The sequence below is a fragment of the Dipteris shenzhenensis genome, chromosome 14, assembly GCF_047967505.1.
Source record: "Dipteris shenzhenensis isolate YYH24624 ecotype China chromosome 14, Dip_SZ_1.0, whole genome shotgun sequence".
Lineage (NCBI taxonomy): Eukaryota > Viridiplantae > Streptophyta > Polypodiopsida > Gleicheniales > Dipteridaceae > Dipteris > Dipteris shenzhenensis.
This window is the reverse complement of record NC_141609.1, coordinates 1,748,555-1,772,090: the sequence shown is the minus strand read 5'-3', so window position 1 is coordinate 1,772,090 and position 23,536 is coordinate 1,748,555. Positions and strand designations below refer to the sequence as shown.

Here is a 23,536-nt window from a genome sequence, read left to right as displayed (position 1 = left end):
GACAACTTGTCAAGTTTGTAGGTGCGAGAAATTGACGCCATCGGATAGCTGAAGGAAGGGGAAGGGAAGCAATGGAAGATGGCGACAGACTGAGACCGAATGAGTAGCAGATTTCGAGGGCTAAACTGATACCATGTGAAGCTGTAGAAGACGAAGATTAGACGAAAAAAAAACAGGAACGGAAGACAGTCTTGTGCACAGTCGATGGAGAGAAGAATGAGTCGACTGACTCATACGATCAAGAAGATCGTCCTTTATTGAGTTTTGAAATTTCAGTTGTAGTAATAGAAAAGTGCAGTTGTAGTTGTAGTAACAGAACAGCGCGCAGATTATTAGCTTAATATTAACTTAGTATTAATATGTTTTGAGGGTTATTGTCTTCTAACATTAGAATAGTTTAGTGTTTAAGGTTCCTTATTCTTGTTATATGTCTTGTCATATATGTGCTTTATGAACTAAAGTCGTGGGTAAGAGGGCATGTAATTGATGCCGCAGACACCTCGCTTGCTGGGGGTGTTTCGTTTAACAAAGCCATAGCCCTTCATCCCCCATGAGCTCCCCCATGAGTTCCTAACAATCCAGTAGTCATCGCCTTCCTTGGATGATCCCCATCCCACGAGCACCACCGCATGATCCAAGTCTTCAAACTCTCCCGGACAGCTCCAAGCTCCATCATCGAATATGCCTCTCGCATAGGAGTGGAAATCTGCGTTTGCGTTTATCCCTACTGTCACCGGCTGTTGGGCTACTGCACACAGCATCGCATTCTCGTTATCCTTCGGAATGTCCGTGTAGTTTGTGATCGTCACCACCTTGTCCTGATGTATCTGCAAATGTATAAGTGGAATTCGTCTCAGCTTAGTGTCTTGAGATGTCGACGGTCGACGACAATGAAGTGCATTTCGATTAAAGTGCGTTTTCGAATGGAAAATCGAAGCTAAAATGGTGCGGATGAAATCAAAACTAATGAGCGTTGCTTTAGTCTTCATGTGTTTCTTCTCCTCTAAGATGGCGACGATGGAATCCAAGCCAAGCAGAAGTCTTTCGTCATTGGATGGCAGTTTATTTTCCGTGTCAAACGGTGAGTACCGAACCTTGCGTTTTTTGCATGCAAGAGCCTCTCCTTTCCGCCCACTCTCGTATGGATAGAACACCTCCGAATTGATGCCACCATTGGCAATCACCCATGCGAATGCATCATCCATATATCCCCCAGCACATCCAGTGTCGTTCACGCTCACCGCACAGCTTACGATCTCCTGCTCGGAAAGACTGATGAGCTTCCCAGTCTTGATAGCGTATGCACTCTCTATGGGAGCCGTTGCTGCAAACGCCCAGCAGGAACCTGCGTTTTGATGTACTAACAGAGGTTTGAAAAGACGATACAAATAGAAAGAACGATTGATACTCTCAGCAGTACCCTTCATCAAATAGTTGGAACTTAAACTTCAATTTCAACTTTGCATTACCGCAGTCGCCTTGATCTTTCACTGGTGTCAGAACTCCCTTCATCCTCCAGTCAAAATTCGCAGGAAGTGCAGTAGTATTACAGGTTGCTATTTCAGCTCCCAATATGGCATCCGGCCTAAGCCGAAGGCGCTCCGGAAGCTTTAGGCGCCCCACCCGGTTGGCCTTGAACTCCTCCTCGGAAAGGTCGGCAAAAGCAGTCAAGCCCAACGTATACGAAGACTGCTCCATGTTACGCTTCAGAATGTAACGAGCGTTCGTCTTAAAGATCTCGAAACGGGATTGCTTTTGGGCTGGATCGTCTGTATAGCTCTTGCCGAAGTTCTGGATCCAGCGCTCGAACAGCTGCAAGAGGTCATCGTCAGAGACATTAAGGCTCATCGGGGTTGAAGGGAAGTTGAAGCCGGAGTTGGTCGGCGTAGCGGAGGCTAGGACGTTGATGAGCGGAAGCAAAAGCACGGTGAGCAGAAGACAAAGGTGGGAAACCATACTTTTTTATTTGGTCTAGGCCTCAATGAATAACTCTTGGTTCCCTCCACCTTATACATCCCCCGGTGGAGCTTCTTATGAATTGTGGTCTTGGAGCTTGGCCCACAAATGCCTAGGGCACTTCTCACGTACATTCCAAGACGGTATTGATTTCTTATAGTAGAAACCTAGAGAGAAGGTATGCTCTATTATGGCTTGTAGTTGGATTACTTGACAAAGAGAAGGTATGCTGTATTATGGCTTCTAGTTTTGGGCTCTATTATGGCTTGTAGTTGGATTACTTTACAAAGAGAAGGTATGCTCTATTATGGCTTCTAGTTTTGGATTACTTTACAAATAGGCATTTGGTTGCATTCAATTATTTGTTGCTTTATTTTATTTTTTGTGATGGAACACTAAATGCTAATTTCTTAGCCCTGATAATTTATCATTTTTTCAAGAGAAAAGGAACGAGTAGAATCATGGACAGACATAGCACAAATCCTTCTCGCAAATGTTGGGTGTTGCTTTTATTACCAAGTTGATGGTGTCCACCACAAATTGGCACTTCTTGGAAAATAAAGCCGAGCAAATTTATGAATAATATGAGATCGTAAGTTTTTCTTTGACAACACCAAAGTCACCATTATTCTAACTTATAAATATTGTAACTTGTAAATATTATAAGACGTTCACATGAGATCATAAGGTTTTCTTTGACAACACCAAAGCTACCTTTTTTCTTTGACAACACCAAAGTCACCATTATTCTTACTTATAAATATTGTAACCTAGATTGTAACCCCATGGTTGATGGTGTTCTCATCCTTTGATCTTAAATTCACAATGATTGAATTCCCAAGCACTCCCTCCCTCTCAAGAACATCCATTAAAAGAGAGGATAGGTTACATTCTCAAAGCATCAATTTAATTGATTATAACAAGAGGTTACTTTTGCTCTCAAATCCCATCCATATATATGTATATATGTGCGTACGTATGTGTATGTATGTATGTATGTATACATGTGTATGTGTGTCTGTGTGTGTGAACAAGCTGATGTTTTTTTATTTCATTTTGTGTGATGTAACAATAAGTGCTAATTTCTTAACACCTAATCTTTTATCTTTTCTTTAGGAGAGAAAAAGGAACAAGTAGAATCATGGACATAAGACACAACATAGATGCTTGCTGGATATGGTGGGTTTCACAGCAATACAATGCATCCATAGACGTGTTTACATACGTGTTTATTGAATTTTAAAAAAAAGTGACGGGTGCGTCTATTTGTGTCTATAGGCGAGCCCATATAACAGAAAGATGTGCCTATAGATGCGCTAATAGATGCTCTGTAAAAATTTAAAAAAAAACAGAAAGACATGCCTATAGACGTGCTTGTAGACGCTCTGCATATATATATATATATATTAAAAAGAATGTTGTGTAGTTGAATAGAATGTTGTGTATGATGTTGTGTGGTTGCAAGAGCCCCATTTCTATAGTGTGCAATGCAATTATTGTAGCCAACAGCATTTTAATTTGCACGATTCCACGCACATCTATAGCCGAAGATTACAATTCCGGATAGAACATTATAACTCCAAAACATTTACATCACAAAGCATTCATTGATAAAACATTGCACAAGGAAATTGAATGCCAAAAAAATAAGAGGAGTGTATATTAATTCATAGCCCAAAAAGTGCTTGTATATACATATAGCACGAAGCCTGCAAGCCACCTGTGGCTTCAAGTACAAAAAATAAGAGGAGTGTATTTTGATTCATAGCCCAAAAAGTGCTTAAATATTACATATAGCATGAAGCCAAGCCACTTGTGGCTTTAAGTACAAAAAAGAATAGCTAGCACTACTTCTACGACTAATCAGAGGCATCCTCGTCCTCGCTCCCATCTTCATTGCCTTCTTCATCACCTTCTTCCTCCTCAGTATCCTCTCTTTCATCCTCCTCAATATCCCCAGGAGCCTATAAATGAGGGAAAACATGTATCAATGTATGAAAAATGAAATCTTTATTTATAACATTGACATTTTTAAAGTACTTTTAAATACTTGCAAGGGCGCTCCAATAGCCTGCAGGATATACTACTCCTCAGTAATCAACCCCTCATCATAGAAGTGCCTCCAAGTATGTCGCTTGTGATGTCCATGATGCTAGGCTGTCTCAACAATGTCTCGACAGGAGTAGAGTATGTGCCCACAATATCCATCTGCATCCGCCGTGCCTCCACATGCTGCAGATTGGGGTCCTCTTTTGCTACCTTCATCACTTTCTTCCACTCACGCTTATGAACGGTGTGTGGTTGACCCCTTGGTGGTTGACCTCCCTCTCTCCTGGCAATCTTGGCTAGGGCCTGCCTCTTAAGCAAATACCTCTTGCCAATTATCTTTGCCCATTTATCACTGAACTCAACACTGGATGGATTGGTATACCTGCTGCATATAGCGCTGATAGTATCATCAGCCAAACTTTTTTTCTGCTCTTTCAATGAAATAAAGCAATCTCTGTAGTTGCTATCAATTATAGAGCACATGAAGGCCATGATGTCCTTCCCCCATGCATCTTGCAAGATGTCGTCCATCTCAGTGATATCGTAGAAGATTGTACCATCACCCTCTCACATGTCTACATCTGAATCCTCCCCACCCCCATTGCTACCCCCAAAGCATTGGGCCATGCATCTTGTGCCAGAGCTCTCCCTGCTACTAGGCCTGCTGCCCTATTGTGAGATGTGTTACTATGATGGGCACTCACCTCTAGAGAAGGGACTCCTGACTGCACGGGAGTATGCTAGTAGCTCTACGATCTAGAAGGGCCTCTAGACCATAGGGGAGAAGGGACTCTGACAGTCAGGGAGAAGGCTGGCGGCTCTACCGCCTGCTAGGATGTCTCGACTCCACAAGAGTAATCTCAGGTGGTGTGGGGTGGTTTGGAGTTTGTACTCTCGACTCATGAGGGGTGCTTTGAGTGCTCGTCATGTATGTATATAACTCCTGTGGAGTACTGGGAGGGTGTCACAAAACGTTATATAACTATTGTAATAAGTCACGAGAGGCTCCTGAAGAGCTTCCTGGCCACATGATGAATTGCAGAAAAGAAGAGAAGAAGATTAGAAGAGAAGAGAAGAAGGGTTCAAGATAATAAGAGTAGAGATGAGAAGAGAAGAAAGAAAGAAGAGTTAAGAAAAGAAGACAAGAAAGAAAGAAGCAAGAGGGGTGTTTTCCATCATAACACTATATTAGAGAATTTGGGAATTTCCCAAGTCCCAATTTTCAATAGGGTTGAAGATTTGACCATGTGGCTAAAATTTTAACCCCTTATTTGAAAGTGGGACTTGTAGGGATTCCTAACTATAGTGCTTAGGGCGGATTACACTTTCAAGTAAGGGCTTGAGATTTGACCATGTGGCCAAATCTTTACCTCTTGGAAATTCCCAAATTCCCTAATATAGTGTTTCATGCATGCCCTCTTTCCATGTGCATATATAAAAGAATTATGCCAATTTTCCAATTTTCCTCATACAATCCCATGATTTCCATCATGCATGCCCTCTTTCCCTATCTCGCCCTCATGCTACAGTCCCAATTTTCCTCATGCAATCCCTTATTTCCATCATGCATGCAATCCCTTATTTCCTCATGAATGCTTAAGGCATTGAAAATTTGACTTAAACATGCATGAGAAGGGAAGGATCAAGAAAGAGAAGGAAGAATGGAAGGACAAGGGAGACAAGAAAATGGAAAGAGAAGGGAGAATGGAATTAACGGATATGCGAAGGGGAAGCGGAAGGGAAGGGGAAGGAGAAGGAGAAGGAGAAGGAGAAGGAGAAGGATAAGGAGAAGAAGGATAGAACAGCAAAACTATCGTAGCGCATCTATAGATGCGACTAATAGCACATCTATAGACGCGACCAATAGCGCATCTATAGACGCGACTAATAGCGTATCTATAGGTGCGATTGCATAGTTTAGAATATAGTTTGATCCACTGTTACATGCTCTTCGACAGGCGAATCTCGACCAAAACTGATGACGATAGACCGACCGATCCCCAAAAATAACAAAAGTACCCAAAGACATTCTTCTTTGCATGCAACAAAGGACGAATCTGAAGAGGACACTGTAAACCTACATTGAAACCCATGGTTAATAGGAGACCCATTTGCAATCGAGGATATCAATGGTTAACTAGACTATCACATGATGGGCTACAAAAGCAATAGGCTAGGAAGCTCTTGCAAATGTCACTTAATCCAAGAGGCTTTCTTGGACTTGTCTCCATTTATAGGAGATTCATTAGGCACTTTGCCAAGAAATTAGGGGAGAAATGGGGTTTCAAAAGGGCCTCATAAGGATTGGATTAGGGAATGCTTAGTGGGCTAATTCAAGGGGATTGGAGGGTCCCAAAGAGGCCTAACCAGTCCAACTTAGGTGGGTTAAGCCTACAAATGAGCCCACCTCACCCCGGGAGGGGGCCACTTTTTGAAATCTAAGGATATCTCTCATGACTTTCAGCATTTCTATGATACACATGGGATTAAGAGGGAGCTCATGTCCCCTCGTACTCTAGAGCAAAATCCAGTTGTAGAACAGATGAACCGCACCATTCAAGAAAGGTTGGAATGTATGCTTTCCAATGCAAGTCTTTCTTGTGGTTTTTGGGTTGAGGCAATGAAGACAGTAGTGCATGTGATGGTGGTATTCTTGAAGATACATGGAGTGGCAAGAAGCCCTCAGATACATGGAGTGGCAAGAAGCCCTCTTACTCTCATTTGCGTATATTTGGGTGTGAGGCATATGCACATGTGCCAAAAGAGCTTCAGAAGAAGCTAGATCCTAAGTCTATGAAATGCATATGGGCTATCGTCTCTTGGATCTAGAAGCAAAGAAAATCATATGAAGCCATGATGTGGCCTTCAATGAGAAGAAGATGCATAAGACACCCATGAGGGATGTGGAAATGAGGAGAATCACTTTCCGGATGTGAATCCACCTACATATGTTGATAGATAACAAGCTGTCCATGCACCGAATGTGCAGGAAATGGTGCCACCAGGTACTCCCATAGGTACACAATCAAGGGAAGATGATGGATCATCTATTGATGGAAATGATGAGCCAAATGTGGCTGATATGCAAGTGGGACAGCAAGCTAAAATGCCCTTGAGAAGAACATCTAGAGTGTCTTGACTGCCTGAGAGATTTGTTCCAGGGGTAGACTATGTGATGCTTATACTGATTGCGGGGAGCTTTCTTGCTACAAAGAGGCTATGATGTATGAGGATCAGTGCAAGTGGGAGTATGCTATGCAATTAGGGATGAGTTCACTCATAAAGAATAAGACTTGGAACTTGGTTTCTTTGCCACATGGAAAGAAAGCATTGCCATGTAAATGGGTCTACAAGATGAAGGTCACACGTGATGATGTGCCTAAGTACAAGGCTCATTTCGTTGCTAAAGGGTTCAAGCAAGAGAAGGGTGTGGACTTTGATGAGATATTCTCTCCGGTTGTGAAGATGACCACACTTAGATGTGTACTTGGACTTGTGGCAATAGAGGATATGGAGCTTATGCAGATGGATGTCAAGAAAGCTTTCTTGCATGGGGATTTGCATGAGGAAATTTACATGGTACACCCAGAAGGCTTTGAAGAAAAGGGCAAAGATCATTTGGTTTGCAAGCTAAAAAAGAGTCTCTATGGCCTTAAGCAAGCGCCTAGAGAATGGTATCACAAGTTTGATGCTTTCATTTGGTCCCAAGGTTTCAGAAGAAGTGAGATTGATCACTGGCTCTACACCAAAAGGGATCAAGATAATAGGGTTTCATTCGGTCCCAAGGTTTCAGAAGAAGTGAGATTGATCACTACCTCTACACTAAAAGGGTTCAAGATAATAGCCTGATACTCCTGGCACTTTATGTGGATGATATGTTATTGGCTAGCAAGAACACTTATGAGCTTGATGCATTGAAGGCCAAGTTGCATGAGGCCTTTGACAGGAAAGATTTGGGACCTATAGGTCATATTCTTGGGATGTGCATCACGCATGACCGGAGTAGGAAACTCCTTTGGCTTTCACAAAAGGAGTATGTTACAAAAGTGTTGCAGTGTTTCAATATGGAGGGGGGAAGGCAGTAAGTACTCCATTGCCTCCATATGTGAAACTGAGTCAGGAAGATAGTCCCAAATCAGATGAGGAGAGGGCCATGATGACTAAGGTTCCTTATGCATCAGCAGTTGGGAGTCTTATGTCTGCTATGATAGCTACTAGATGGGACATTGCATTTGCAGTGAGAGTTATTAGCCGGACTGTTATTTTTCATATCCTCAACAAAGCATCCATGAGGAGTAAATCTGACCTGCAAGCCCTGCTCAACCATTTGACCAACAGAAACCAAGTTCTTGGTGATATTCGGGACATGAAATATAAACTATAAGAAATGTGGATCATTATTGCCCATTTCATGCATTTTTTTAAAGATATGGCAATATGTCAAACATACATCCCTCCCCCCCTCCTCTCCCCCTGAATTAAATGCTTCTCTTTTTGGTTTCTCCTTGTGGTGCAGCTACTCTCAAACTCTCCATCACCTCTACTCATCATCACCTCTCTCTCTCTCTCTCTCTCTCTCTCTCTCTCTCTCTCTCTCTCTCCCCCTCCCGTGTCTCTATATATTATTATAATGAGCAACTATGGTTGTGAGTGCCTATGTGTCTGCATATGTCATGGTGTGTCTACACATATATGTGTGTTGGGCCTTTGGGCATGTTTTAGTGTGCACATGGGGTCTATAATGTGTGTCTCTCTCTCTCTCAAGGAATATACCTTATTATTTCTCACCATTAGCCCCTAACCTACTGCCCTCCATTATAACACATTCTTATTGAAGGTTTGCCCTTATAAAGTATATGAAGGTTTTCCCTTATAAAGTATATGAAGGTTTGCCCTTATAAAGTATAATGAAGGTTTGCCCTTATGAAGGTTTGCCCTTATAAAGAATGATCTCTCCCAAATGCATTGTCAACATTACTCCATTGAGATGAGAATTTATTAGACTCAAATGCCTCCTGCAACAATTCAACAAACATTAGAAGACCGACAAAACAAATTATACTAAAATAACATAAAAATACAAAATATTCTTCGAACTTACCACTACAACGTCGTTGGCTTCTATCCCTTACTCATTTGCAATATTGATGGAACCAGGTGCTATGTGATGTTGCATTTGGAAGGTGGAATCTTTCTCCTTGTCTCAGAGGTGGAAGCTTCTGCATGAGAGGGTTGTGCATCATATATGGACATGTCTGCATCCCTCATTGAAACCAACATCGTCAAGAGAAGCTCTTCCAATGTCTGGTCTTCAGAACCTAAAACCTCGAGATCTTTAACACTTGTGTCAACATCGAACCCATATATGACTCCAAGTGCCTTGTCCTCTTGTAGGAACCTCAATGTCATGGAGGAATATGTACTCTTCTCCATCAATGATGAGGGGGGACAAGGACCATCAGTTTGCTTCTAGTTCAGTGGTCGTAGATGCAAACAGGCTTGCTCTACTCTTGCTGGGGGGCTCTTGAAGTAGGACCAATGCTTGAGCTACTTCCATATCCTGTCTTGCACAATGTCCTCAATTCCACAATGCTACAATCCATGTCTTAAAGTGGTGGTGGTGCAATGGTTTGCAGACGGCCATAGCTTGATGATGTCGTTGGAGTGATGTATGTTGCATTATACCAATCTTCTTTTGCAAGGAGGCCAACTTCTCCCCCACATGCATTTGCTTACCTAAATCCTCATGAATCACATTGAACTTGCCTATGAATGACTCAACTAGTTCCAACCCTTCAAAGTCCAAAGGGAAAACATCTCCCATGAATAAGAGCTCTTAGAAACCAAATACAAAATTTCCAAATGGACTCATTACAATTACAGGTGAAAAAGGTGCATCAAAAGAAAGGCTCATAGTGTGATGGTATCCTAGATTGATTGAATGATGGAGGAAGCTGCATATATTTTCCCATGTAGACATGTTGCACTTTTGCAAGTCATCCTTTTTTCCCAAAAACTTCAAGATTCTCCCCTTCCACTCATACAAGATATCACCTCTCTTGCTCTTGGGAAGCTTATGTGGGCCTTTTGCTGATCCTTTCATCACTATCTAGTCATTCAAGTTGTAGGTGCAAGGGATCCACTCATCCAATGCATTTTTGGTGTTGTGGAAGACACAAGACGTCACAAAATTGCATGATCTTATAGCCTTGATCCTCACCATGCTTGTAGAGATTGCAACAGCAAGAATGGGCTCTTGCATAGGGAAATGCAGCTCCAACAAAGGCACAAAAGAGGGAGAAGGAGAGGGACGGAGCAGCACCAATAGAGTCATAGGGGAGAGAGAGAGAGAGAGAGAGAGAGAGAGAGAGAGAGAGAGAGAGAGGAGGTACAGCAAGTAGGCCAGAGTAAGAAGGAGCAGAGAAAGAGGGGGAAGAGAGCAAATGCAAGGGAGGAAAGCATCACATTTCAAAAATGGAGGGAATGGAAGGTTGGACTAGAACAGTGGGGGGCAGAGGCCCTAGAAAGAGGGACAAGGAGAGGGAGATGTGAGGACACAACGGAAGCTGAGAGGGAGAGATAAAGCTTGAGAGACACAAGTTTTGGTGGGTGCCGAATACCCTAATCTTCTATTTCATCCATATATATATATATATATGCATTTGAGTATTGTACATAACCCGGGTTAAGGTACAGTGGCCTTTACCCCCACAACCTCCCACTTAAAGGCCAATGTGCCTTTAAGAGAGAACAACCAATGAGCATACTATCCAATGCCCATCAATACATGACAATACTCAAACCATTGACTAGGTAGACTCTTTGTCATCATATCTGTAGGGTTATCATCTGTATGAACCTTGACAAGCTCTATGCGCTTGTCCTCAAGTTGTTCGTACACCTGTATGAATCCCCAAATCTCTCACTAGTCGATCAAGCCATATTTTCTCCTTGCAACCCTCTATGGCTGCAACATACTCGGCCTCTATGGTAGACAAAGCAATGCACTTCTGTGCTTGAGACATCCACGACATTGCACCACCTGCAAAGGTGAACACATAACCAGAAGTGGATCTTCTGCTATCCACATGCCCTACATAGTCAAAATCTGTGTACCCAAATACCGGCATCTCTCCTCTACCAAAGCAGATACACACCTCCTTGGTACCATGTACCTCATGATGCACTTGATTGCCTCCCAATGCCTTTTTCCTGTATTATCCATATATCGTAGTTGCAGATATTGATATCTGGCATAAATGCATTGGTCATGTTAATGTACGATGACTTAAATCAATGCAGGCCCAAAATATTGTTGCAGGATTGCCTAAATTCAAGGTTGCAGAAATGCATAAGGTATGTGAAGCCTGTCAATTTGGAAAACAGGCAAGGAAGCCATTTGCTAAACATGTTCAAGAGAGTAAGAAGCCATTGGAATTAATCCACTCTGATGTGTGGACTACTAAAGCTCCATCTATTGGAGGCTGTCATTACTTTGTCACTTTTATTGATGACTACAGTAGAAAAGTTTGGGTGCATTTTATGAAAAAGAAAAGTGAAGTGTTTGGGCATTTCAAAGCTTTTAAAGCTATGGTTGAAAAAGAAACAGGCCTGCAAATAAAATGCCTAAGGTCATATGGAGGGGGAGAGTATCTCTCAATAGAGTTTGCAAGGTTCTTGCAGGAGCATGGCATAAAGCATCAATATTCATGCAGTCATACTCCACAGCAAAATGGACTTGCAGAAAGGAAAAACAGGCATATTGGAGAGGTATCTCGGGCCATGCTAAATGAAAAGGACCTACCAGATTATTATTGGGCTGAAGTAGTTGCTACAGCAGTTTACATAATGAACAGGACTCCCACTGTAGCAATACATGGCATGACGCCAGAGGAGATGTATACTGGTAGGAAACCAGATATTTCTCATTTGAAAAGTTTTGGTTGCATTGCCTATGTTCATGTGCCAGATGAGTTGAGGTCCAAGTTGGATCCAAAAGCTGAGAAGTGCATCTTTATTGGCTATTCTCTGTAGCAGAAAGGGTATCGATGCTATAACCCTCCTACTCGTAAGTTTATAATGAGCAGAGATGTTGTTTCTTATGAGATGAGCAGTTGGTATAAACCAGTAAATGTGATTGATGATACAGATGCACAAGATGGTAATGCTACACAGAATTCACAGCAGCAATCACAAAATACTAGTGGACCTATAGTGTCCTCTACCAGTGGTTCACATACTTCGCCATGGGCAGGCAGATTGAGATTAGGAGAATCTCCTCAAAGCAATCCACATAGTGGTATGCAGGTATCACAAAAAGGAAAAAAGAAGGTAGATCAACCCATGTTTGATGTGAATGCAGGTCACTCTTATGTGGATGGTGAATCCAGTGGCTTAGAACATAGCATTGATGATGAGTTGGGTATTCCTTCTATTGTTACACCTGGAGTAAGGAAGACCAGGGATGTTTTGAGAGCACCTGGAAGTGAGCCTATTTTGCGCATCTCTACCAGAGCTAGGTATCCTGTGGATAGGCTGAAATATGATGGATTTACAGCCATTCACTATGCCTATATGGTCAAAGTGATATAGGAACCAGAACCCACTTCCTTTGAGCAAGCCATGGGAAAAGAAAAATGGGAGAAAGCCATGGATGAAGAAATGGATGCCTTGGAAGCAAATGCTACATGGGAATTGGTGCCTTTGCCTAAAGATAAGAATGCAATTGGCTGTAAGTGGGTTTACAAGGTGAAGCACAATGCAGATGGTTCTGTGAACAGATACAAAGGCAAGATTAGTTGTCAAGGGGTATGCACAGACATATGGCATTGATTATGAAGAAACATTCAGTCCGGTTGCAAGGATGGCAACCGTAAGAGCAGTCATTGCTATGGTTGCATCAAAGGGAAGATCTTTACATCAGATGCATGTAAAGAATGCCTTCTTGCATGGTGATTTGCAAGAAGAGGTCTTTATGGAGCAGCCACCAGGTTATGTTCATGCTATTCATCCTGAGTTTGTTTGCAGGTTAAAGAAAGCCTTGTATGGCTTGAAGCAAGCACCTAGAGCATGGTCTGACAAGATAGGACAGTATCTTGCCACTATTGGCTTTCAGATTTCCAAGGCAGATTTCTCACTTTATGTGAGAAAAACAAAGAAAGGTATTATGCTGCTTGTCATTTATGCTGATGATTTGATCATCACAGGTGATAGTGATGAAGATATCCTTCATGTGAAAATGCTATTGAAGCAGAAGTGTGAGATGAAGGATTTGGGAGAGCTGCGTTATTTCTTGGGCACTGAGGTGATTAGATCACCAAGTGGGATACGACTCTTGCACAGGCAGTATGGATTGGACATACTGTCCAAATTTGGGATGACAGGCTGTAAGCCTATTTCAGTTCCTTTGGAGCAGAATGTGAAGCTGAGCGCAGATGCAGGTGAGCTTCTGGAAGACCCTACTATGTACAGACGCATAGTAGGAAGTTTGATTTATATGACTATTACCAGGCCATATTTGAGCTATACTGTTGGATTGGTAAGTCAGTTTATGCAGGCTCCAAGGAAACTGCATTTGGATGCGGCTAGACGCATACTCAGGTATGTGAAGTCCTCATTGCAGTATGGACTATTTTATGAGGATGGGGTTCAGATACAGTTGCATGGATACACTGATGCTGATTGGGCTGGCAGTATTTTAGAAAGACAATCTACCAGTGGATATGTGTTCTCTTTTGGGAGTGCTGCAGTCACTTGGAGTAGTAAGAAACAGCCTACAGTTGCCTTGTCGAGCACAGAGGCTGAGTATAGGGGTGCAGCAATGGCTGCATATGAGGTAGCTTGGTTGCATAAGCTACTTTATGATATGCATCAGTCTAAAGATGGGCCAGTTGTCATTTATTGTGACAACATGAGCAGTATACACTTGGCAAATAACCCAGTCTATCATGCTAGAACAAAGCACATTGAGGTGCATTATCACTACGTGCGGGAGAAGGTTTTACTAGGTTTTATTGATCTAATTTATGTCAGCACAGAGGATCAGGTAGCTGACATATTCACGAAGGCATTGGGTGCAGAGAAGCTGCGCAAGTTCAGAGACCTACTTGGTGTGCAGAAATTGGGATTGAGCTCGAGGGGGAGTGTTGAGATATTGAGCTCCACTCGTGATATGCCAGGGTGACCGTTGTGCATTTATGTCACCGACTTGTTAGCTGTAGATGCGGTTGGTACACCACCCATGAATAATAGCTGGATGACAGCTATCCTTATGTACTCTAGTTCGTGGCTCAATTAGTATGCCACCTTAGTTAGCTAAGTTTGGTTTGAGACCCACATATAGGGTTCTTCTATTTCTTTGTACTAGAGTTCTTTTGGCTTTCACAACTAAGAAGAGGAAAACTATTTTCAGCCTCCACCTTTGTGTGTATTCCCCCATTGTGTATGTGAGAAAGCTGCAAGTGAGACTCCTTCCTTCTCTCCCACTATCTTCACACTCGACTGGTTCCCACTCCTCAAAGTCTGAAGGAAATACATCTGCTATGCACAAGTTCTATTTCAAAATACAATTTCAAACTGACTCATTACACTGGTTTTATTTCAAAATACAATTTCAAACTGACTCATTACACTTCAAAATCTTACACAAAATGCAGACTTACAATGTGATGGTATTGTCGATTGATTGCTTGACGAAGGAAGACGCATGTCCTTCCCCATGTAGATGTGTTGCACCTTTGCAAGCCATCCTTTCTTCCCAAGCTTGAACTTCATGATGCGGCCCTTCCATTCATGCAGAAGATCACGTCTTTTGCTCTTGGGAAGCTTATGTGGACCCTTGGCAGATGCTCTCATGGCTATCCAATCATTCAAAATGTAGGTGCAAGGCACCCATTCACCTAGTGCATTTTTGCTCATGTGGGGCATAGCGTACATGTATTGTCTCCTTACCATGCTTGTACAGAGGTCACAACAGCAATAGTGGACTAGAAAGTGCATCTTGGAGGGAGAGAGCAACTCCAATAGAGGGAGAGAGAGGGAGAAGGTATAGAGGGTGCAACTGAAGGTTGAGAGAAGCTCCAAGAGGTGCTGTAGCTAGGAATGGAGGGAGAAAGAGCAAAGGGGGATGAGTAGTTGCTCCAGGAGGTGTTGTAGCTAGGAATGGAGGGAGAAAGAGCAAAGGGGGATGAGCAGCCACTATAGGAGGTACTGTAGCTAGGAATGGAGGGAGAAAGAGCAAAGGGGGATGAGCAGTGTTGCTGTAGGAGGTGATGTAGCTAGGAATGGAAAGAGAATGAGCAGTTGCTACAGGAGGTGCTGGAGAGGGAGAAACACAGTGGACCAGAGCAGGAGGGGGCAGAGAAGATGCCAAATGAGTTTCCACGTTTGAAAAATGGAGGGAGAATTGAGCTGGACCAGAGAAGAGGAGGGGGCAGGCCTGTAACAAGCTAAGAGGGGGGGAAATTTCACCCAGAAGGGCCCACCGCCTCTTGAATGACTTGTAGGTTTGTTTGGGGGAGGTGCATATGGGAGAAGAGTCAAGCATGGGTTGAGGGGGGGGCAGATGGTTTGAGTGGTCCCCGGTGTAAGAGGAGTAGCCAATAGGGGCTGTTTGTAGGTTTGCCCACCCTCTACCTCAACATGGCATTGCCCCACAAAAAGGAGCACTCCCATTGGTACACCTCAAATACCTCACTAATCCCTTGAAATTAGGAAATGCTAATTAGGGTCCCTTTAGAGACCCCAATTCTCCCCTAATAAGTTTTGTACAAGATATGGGGGAGGCTACTCGGAGGCTAGAAGCTGTATTGAATGACAAGGTGAACATGAGGAAAGGAAGGAGCAAAAAGAGGAGTTGTATGTTTGAAAGTCAGCCAAAGACTCCACACCGCTTGTCAGGTGAGTCTATGATGACGAGATTGCAGAATCCAGTCCTAGTTACGAATGGCATGCGGATTTGAAGTCCTCTTATTTTCATGAAGCCAATGTGATAGTAGGCTCTTTGGAGGACCTATGCTCTCTCCAATGGTGTGATAGACAAGGGATGGAAAAATACTTCGACAACGACTTATGTGTTTTCTAAAGTTATAATAGACAAAGAATGGAAATATACTTCCACAAAGACTAATGAGTTTTCTAATGGTGTCATAGATAAGGGATGGAAATATAGTTCCACAAAAAGCTTTATATTGTTTCTCTCTCTCTCTCTCTCTCTCTCTCTCTCTCTCTCTCTCTCTCTCTCTCTCTCTCTCTCTCTCTCTCTCTTATTTATAGAGAGAGAGAGGGAGGGAACTCTGTGTGTGTGTGTGTGTACACACGGAGTGTGTACAAAAGAAAGCGATATGGAGGGTTACAAATTTCCCAATCCTTGATTTTGCTTTCTTTTGTAGAATCTCTCCCTATCCCTTTCTCTCCCTCTCTCCCCCTCCCTCTCTCCCTCTCTCTCTCTCTCGCTCTCTCTCTCTCTCTCTCTCTCTCTCACACACACACACACACACACACATGAGTGTGTACAAAAGAAAGCAATATGGAGGGTTGGAAATTTTCCAACCCTCCATATCACTTTATTTTGTACACTCTCTCACTCTCCATCTAACTCTCCCTCTCTCTCTCTCGCTCTCTCCCCCCCCCTCCCCCTTCTCTCTCTCTCTCTCTCTCTCTCTCTCTCTCTCTCTCTCTCTCTCTTTCCCTCTCCCTGTGTGTGTATTTTCCCTAAAAAAGTGTGTGTGTGTGTGTCTGTGTTTAAAATAGAAAACCTTTTAACAACACGGCACATGAAGCTCAGATAAGGGTGGATAAAAAATTATTTATTACATGGGTGTTCATACAAAGTGTAAAAAATTATAACGCGCCGGTGCAGCCTTGACAAGCATCTTACTTACTGAAGAGGAGAATCTGTATACCTGCCACCATCCAACAAGAAAACATGGTAAGAACTAGCTTAACTTAATTGGGAAGACAGGTGTCATCAACACTCCTCCCTTGTTATCGGGGTCACAATAAAATTTTTCCGGTGGGTTTTTTTCGATGTGGATTGGGTTGAGTGGTCAGAAAAAAAGGTTAAGCCAAAATAACTTTTTTAATTATATAAACAAAAATAGGGGGGATAGGGAGAGAAGAAAGGGGACTTTGGTGAAAATTTGAGGGGTGAAGAAAAAAAAGAACCTCAAGTGACTCGAAGGAGTGATAGAGAGTTCTTTTTTTGGGGAGAGAGGAGGATGAGAAAGAGAGATAGAGTTTGGGGGAGGATAAGAAAGAAGGGATACTAAGAAAGGGAAAGAGAGTTAGAGAGAGAAAGAGAGGGAGAGAGAGAGAGAAAGAGAGAGAGAGAGAGAGATTGCGAGGGAGCGAGATAGAGAGAGAGAGAGAGAGAGAGAGAGAGAGGGAGGGAGGCAGGGAGCGAGATAGAGAGAGAGAGAGAGAGAGAGAGAGAGAGAGAGAGAGAGAGAGAGAGAGAGAGAGGCATATAGATGGACACGAGGGGGTTTGTGAGTAGACTAGAGTATTAAATAAGATAAGGATGGGGGGTAAACCATTTTTTTAACGTTTTGCTATTAAACAAAGTTTAGAAGGGAATCATACTATAATGGTGGGTTTTTATAGGGAAAACATTAAAGATTTAGAAGAGAGGGAGGGGGGAGGAGAAGGGTTTAGAACTTTAATAAATACATAAAAGCAAAATAAACAAAAAAAGGGGGGGTTATAAAAATCTTAAGGACTGAGAATATGGAATATTTTAATAAAGAAGGGGTTTTTAAAAAGACTATGGAAATAAAATTAAAAAACCGAAAACAAAGAAAAAGTATAGAAGACCTGAGGGTCCATCGTAGACATGGCGTCGCATCGTGGCATCAAAATGTTCCAATCAGTAGTCAGTATCAGAGATTAAATGACGGGCACCCAGAGGCGAGCAGTACGACTCAGCATGGGAGGCACCTAGCACGAGCAGATCGGCAAAAAAGGCGCGCAGACGCGGGTCAGTCAACAAGAGAGGACGCGCCAAGAGCAACGTGCAGTGGAGCACTAGGCAGTAAGGGCAGACTACGAAGCTTTAGAGGGCAAGCATGCGGTCGAAGACTGCAGCAGAGAGCAAGAAGCTCTCAACCCCTTAAAAACTCATGGGCAGCGGGCGGGACTGCAGGAGCCACAATGGGCCGGTTGACTGCGTGGCGTTAAGCGGAGAGCCAAGCGCGGGGGCCGAAGTGCAGACCAGGGAGGCAAAGAGGCAAGGCGTAATGAAGTAAGGCCCGTGCAGCCGCACGACGAGCAGGGGGGTTTAGAAGGAAATAGTAAAGGTAGAGTCTCCCATTTATATAGGCTAGGCCGTAGGCATAGATTCGGGAAACTAGATAGTAGATAGTGTAGGGAGTGTGTTTTTGGGAGGCGTATAGCTTTGGAGCATGAGAATGCGTGTCGTTTGAAGAAGCACAGGATGGGTGTAGAATAGTGAGCGGTTAGAAAGTGCCGGGAAGGGGTCTTTATCATGGATAGGATAGACAAAAATTAATCACACTAAATAGCCTTAGATGGTTTAAAATAAAAGCGAGAGTACATTAGGAGAACTAAGTAGAAAAATTACATAGTAAAATAGTAGATTCCATTACCTAGTAAAATTGCATAGTAAAATAGAAAAAGTAAATAAGGAAAGAAACATAAAAAAACAAGGGGGGGTGGAAATTTTAAGAAAGAGTAGAATATTTATAGAAAGATGAAAATTTAGGAAATTAAATAAATAACAAAATTAATGAGAAATTAAGGAAAAACATAAGAAAATCGGAGAGAGAGAGAGAGAGAGAGAGAAGGGGTTCAAGGTCTAACCAAAAGGGTGGAAATTGTAGGAAGAGTGTGTGTGTGAGTTTGTGTGTGTGTGTGTGTATCAGAGAGAGAGAGAGAGAGAGAGAAAGAGCTAGCATGGGGCCAGGGTCTATATATAAAAGAGAGGAAGGTGTGTGTGTGTGTGTGTGTGCACGCACATGTGCACGCACTAGAGTGTGTACAAAAGAAAGCGATATGGACGGTTGGAAACTTCCTAGCCCCCCATATCGCTTTCTTTGGTAATCTCTCTCCCTCTCGGTCTCCGTCACCCTCTCCCTCCCTATCTAACTCTCCCTTTCCTTCATGATGACTGTTTTAGATTGTGCGAAACCTATACACAAGAACCCGACTTGGAGGTTTGGGGGGAGAGAGAGAGAGAGAGAGAGAGAGAGCCACACACACACACACACACACACACACAGACCTCTCTCTTCCAGTCTGGCACTGGCATGGGAAGGTGTGACGGACGTGAAGGTCATGACGGGTTTAACAGCGGCACTGGCATGATGGATGTGACAATCGTAGGAAACCAAGCAAGAAAGATGAGGATCCGTTGGAGAGGAGAGAGTAATCTAACGGCTTTTGGCACTCCCTCATCATGAGACTTCACATGCAAGGAAGTTTTGATGTGGATGATGCATGACTTCCCAAGCTATGGCGAGTGTTTAGGTAAGCATTGAACTTTTAATTATGAGTAGGCAATCGATGTGGCATTGGGAACCCACCTTGCTTATGCAATCGCATCTATTGTTTAGGTCTCACTACATCGGGTTACCATGCATGTCCTATTTGTGGTCCTTCGCTAGTTGCTTCATGGCCAGAGGACTTGAATAAGGTCATCTATGAGAATCTCCCACCTGATTATCCTAGATATGTCGCCCCTTAGAATGAAGTCCCCCCACATTCACTCACAATTGGAAGAAAATTTGGGACCTTTCCACGACTCCTCCTCCATGTGGCATGAGCCACTCAGGGTTCATAACTATTGTGTGCTAGCTACCCTGTTTAGAGATTTCATGCTAACACCATATTTTGTTTAGATACTCCATCTTTTATTGGCTACCATGGCGGTCCCACCTCAAGATCAATCATCTGCTTGATCCCATGCATATCTTCAAGAATGTGGCATCTACCATTTGGGAACATTTGAATGGGACACAAGATTTCTTGAGCATAAGGGAGGATCCACGCACCACAGGGAGGATACGTGAAGCTTGGCCATAAGGAAGGCCAAATGGGTGTGTCTTTTAAACCCATGCACCTTGGACGTTATCAAAGAAAGAGATGTTGTCGGTGAAGTGGGCCAACACTACAATTCGTACTCCCATTAGATGTATGAGGTGTTTGAAGGGGGCTTCACAAAGACCAAGAAAATAGGTGTAGAGCAATTATACGGCTTGAAATCTCATGATGGGCACAAGATATTCCAAGTAAGTATGACTTGGCATGATCTCTTTTTCCTTCCAAATTTGTTAGTGTAGAAGCAACTAATCAACCATCACTCATGTGTTCATTTCATACTACCTACTAGTATTTCTCATAGTGCATCGAAGAACGTGAAGGATTGTATTTACAAGATGGGCGAGCTTGTGAGGTACTTCACACTATACAAAATGTGAAGCGTATCAATGCGTGATGCAAGGTTTTCATACTGCTAATATGGTGCACTTTCTTCTTTCCAGGTATGTGAGCTCAAAGGAAATATATCCCACCATGCTTGAGGATGCTCGAGTTATGTCAATGGAGGTGGTTTCTTTAGTGGAGGAGACCTTTCCACGTTCTATTCTCACAAGACAACTACATCTCATAGTGCATTTGGTGGATGAGATTGCTATATGTGGCATTGTACATGCATGATGGTTGTTCTTCCTCGAGTGCTTCATGAAGACCTTGAAGGGTTTCGTGAGGCAAAATGCAAGGCATGAAGGTAGCATGGCCGAGGGTTGGTTGGTACAAGAGTCACTTGTATATATTTCTGAGTTTCTTGTTGATGTGGATAGCTCTCTCCCACAACTATGGAGAGATGAAGAAGACCTAAGGATGACCTCTATTGTGCCTCAAGGGAAAAGACGGAGCAAAGTAATGGACAAGGAGTTGCTTAATAATCTAAAACTCTATTGCATGCTTAATAATGATGTGATGAAAGTGACAAGATATGAGGATGCAAAGGCAAGAAGACAAGGATAAAGGGCCCCTCTTTTGTACACACCATGGATCTCATGTGCCATACCCTGATTGAGCATCTAAGAGCACTTTCAAAGGATACTCATGTCGATTGGCTACTTGACAAAATGGGGAGAGCACAGAGATATGAGGGGATGCATATCACAATGGAAGAATGGGAGTATGCTAGAGGATGCATGCAAAGGGTCGATATATAGAATGTTATGCATAAATTAGGAGATTTCAATAATTTAGACTACTTATTCAATTGATTTTGTCTTGGTGTGTGTACTTGTTCAATGCTATATCGTGTGAGGGCAAGCATTTTTGGACACAACGGATTGATGATAAGAGAGACACACAAGATTGCGGCATCATTGCTAGCTTTGAGGGAGCCAATGGAGCCATGGATGATTATTGTGGCATAATCCAAGATATTATTAAGCTTCACTTTCGGTGCTTCTTTGTGTATGTTTTTTATGTAAAGTGGTTTAAGGACGTGGTGGAAAGAGTCCCTAATGCAACAATCAAACGCCATGCAACTCGCTTTGTAACTATTGACTCCACAAAGTTTTGGCAAAGCAAGAAGGACACACTAGTACTACCACAAACCATGAGGACGAGCCTACCATTGGTGATGCTGATTTCCATGAGCACAGTAGCACAAGTAGTAGTGGGCTGAATGTATTTGTAGGTCTCCACATTGGTTTGGATATTGAAGTAGATAGTTTGGAAAGGGTTGAGCTCATTGAGGATGAGATCGCCGTCATTTTCACATCCAAATTTCTCACATTTTTATATTGGCAAGACTATTTTATATATTGTCTCATCCTCCTCACCTCACTTAATTTTTGTATATGTGCGTTTGGCAAAAAACATATTATCGTGTGTGACACGTGCATGGCATTGATATTTTTTTTAAATTATGTGCTTTGGTAATCATGGGCAATGTTTGGAAAGTAGTGATGCACATTTATCAGCCTGTCGCACGATTTCAAAATCTGCTATACATTTATAAATGCATTTAAATGTGCATTTAATATACAGTGTAGACACGCTATTAAACGCATGTATAACCACACTGATAGATGCATTAATAACCAAGCTAATAGACATGCCCGTATTTTTGTTAATTTTATCTACGCGTATAGATGCGCCCGCTATTTTGTGCATCTATCAAACACGTCTTTAGCTGCTTTGTAATGTTGTATTTGCTTTTATTACCAAGTTAATGGTGCCCACCCCACATTAGCACTTTTGCGAAAGCGAAGCCGAGGTATTTTTTCTTTGATAACACCAAATGTACCCAAATGTTTCATGGTACTCTCATCCTCCGATCTTGCATTCACCATAATTGAATTCCCAAGCACTCCCTCACCATCAAGAATGTCCATTCAAAAAGAGGATTGGTTACATTCTCAAAAAATCAATTTGTTTGATTACAACAAAATGATTTTTTACCCCCAAATCCCATACATACATACATACATACATATATGTACATGATTCTCCTTTAGCGATAGCAATACTAGTAGCATGAACAATGGGGATAGCATGAATAGATGATGATGCAAAACCATGAAGCATATATTTGATTGTCTACTAGTATGGATAAGGGCTCTACCAATATATGGTCTTTTCCCTGAAGTACTCATAGCCACACACACACACACACACACACACACACACACACACATACACACACACACATACATACATACATACATACATACGTACGTACGTACATGTATGTATGTATGTGTGTGTGTGTGTGTGTGTGTGTGTGTAGACAAAAACACCCCAAGAACATGGCACTCAAAGACCTTAAAAGCTTATAACAAGGGATCTCTAAATTATATTCCAATAGTATGTAAATCTTTCCAATATATCTAGAAATCAAAGTTGGATCTTTCAGGTGTCCAATACTCCACGGTCGGGGTCCACTTACCTACCACCATCCAAAAAAAACCACTTGTTAGAACAACGGAGTTTTAAATGGTTAGACAGGTAATGCTTGCACACCTTGGCTTGTTATTGCTTTACCTAGGATATAGAGCCCCATCCAGATTTGTAATTTGCATATTACAAAGTAAAAATGTTAGGGGGACATCATGAAATGTTGGAGACAAAAGTATTGGCCTGCCATATAGGAGGCATTAGGAAGGGCAATAATTTTGAAGACAAATTACCTAGCCTTCCATATAGGAGGCATAGAACAACATTAGAAAATTCCTGACCTTCCATAGAGGAGGCATGAGAGATTTTTAAGCCTTCATGTAGGAGGAATCTAGAACTAAGAAATAGGGAAAGACATAGCCTTCCATAGAGGAGGCAAAATTAGCTTAGCAAAAGGGAGACAGTAAAAGGGAAAATTGTATTAAAACACAAACATCTAACCTTCCATAGAGGAGGCATGAAGCAATTATCTCTAACACTGTGTTAAGAAATCATTAAAAAGTATCAAATCAAGAATAGCTGCCTACACATGCAAAATATACTACTTGACCCATACGAAGGTGGGAATAACTTAGAGCGAGACACCTCAAAAAAAATA

The 23,536-nt window shown here is 42.4% G+C and overlaps 1 pseudogene; it reads right to left on the bottom strand.

The window, feature by feature from the left end:
* Positions 1-455: 455 nt before the first annotated feature.
* Positions 456-1,848, bottom strand: LOC147894051 (senescence-specific cysteine protease SAG39 pseudogene; annotated as a pseudogene).
* Positions 1,849-23,536: the final 21,688 nt, after the last annotated feature.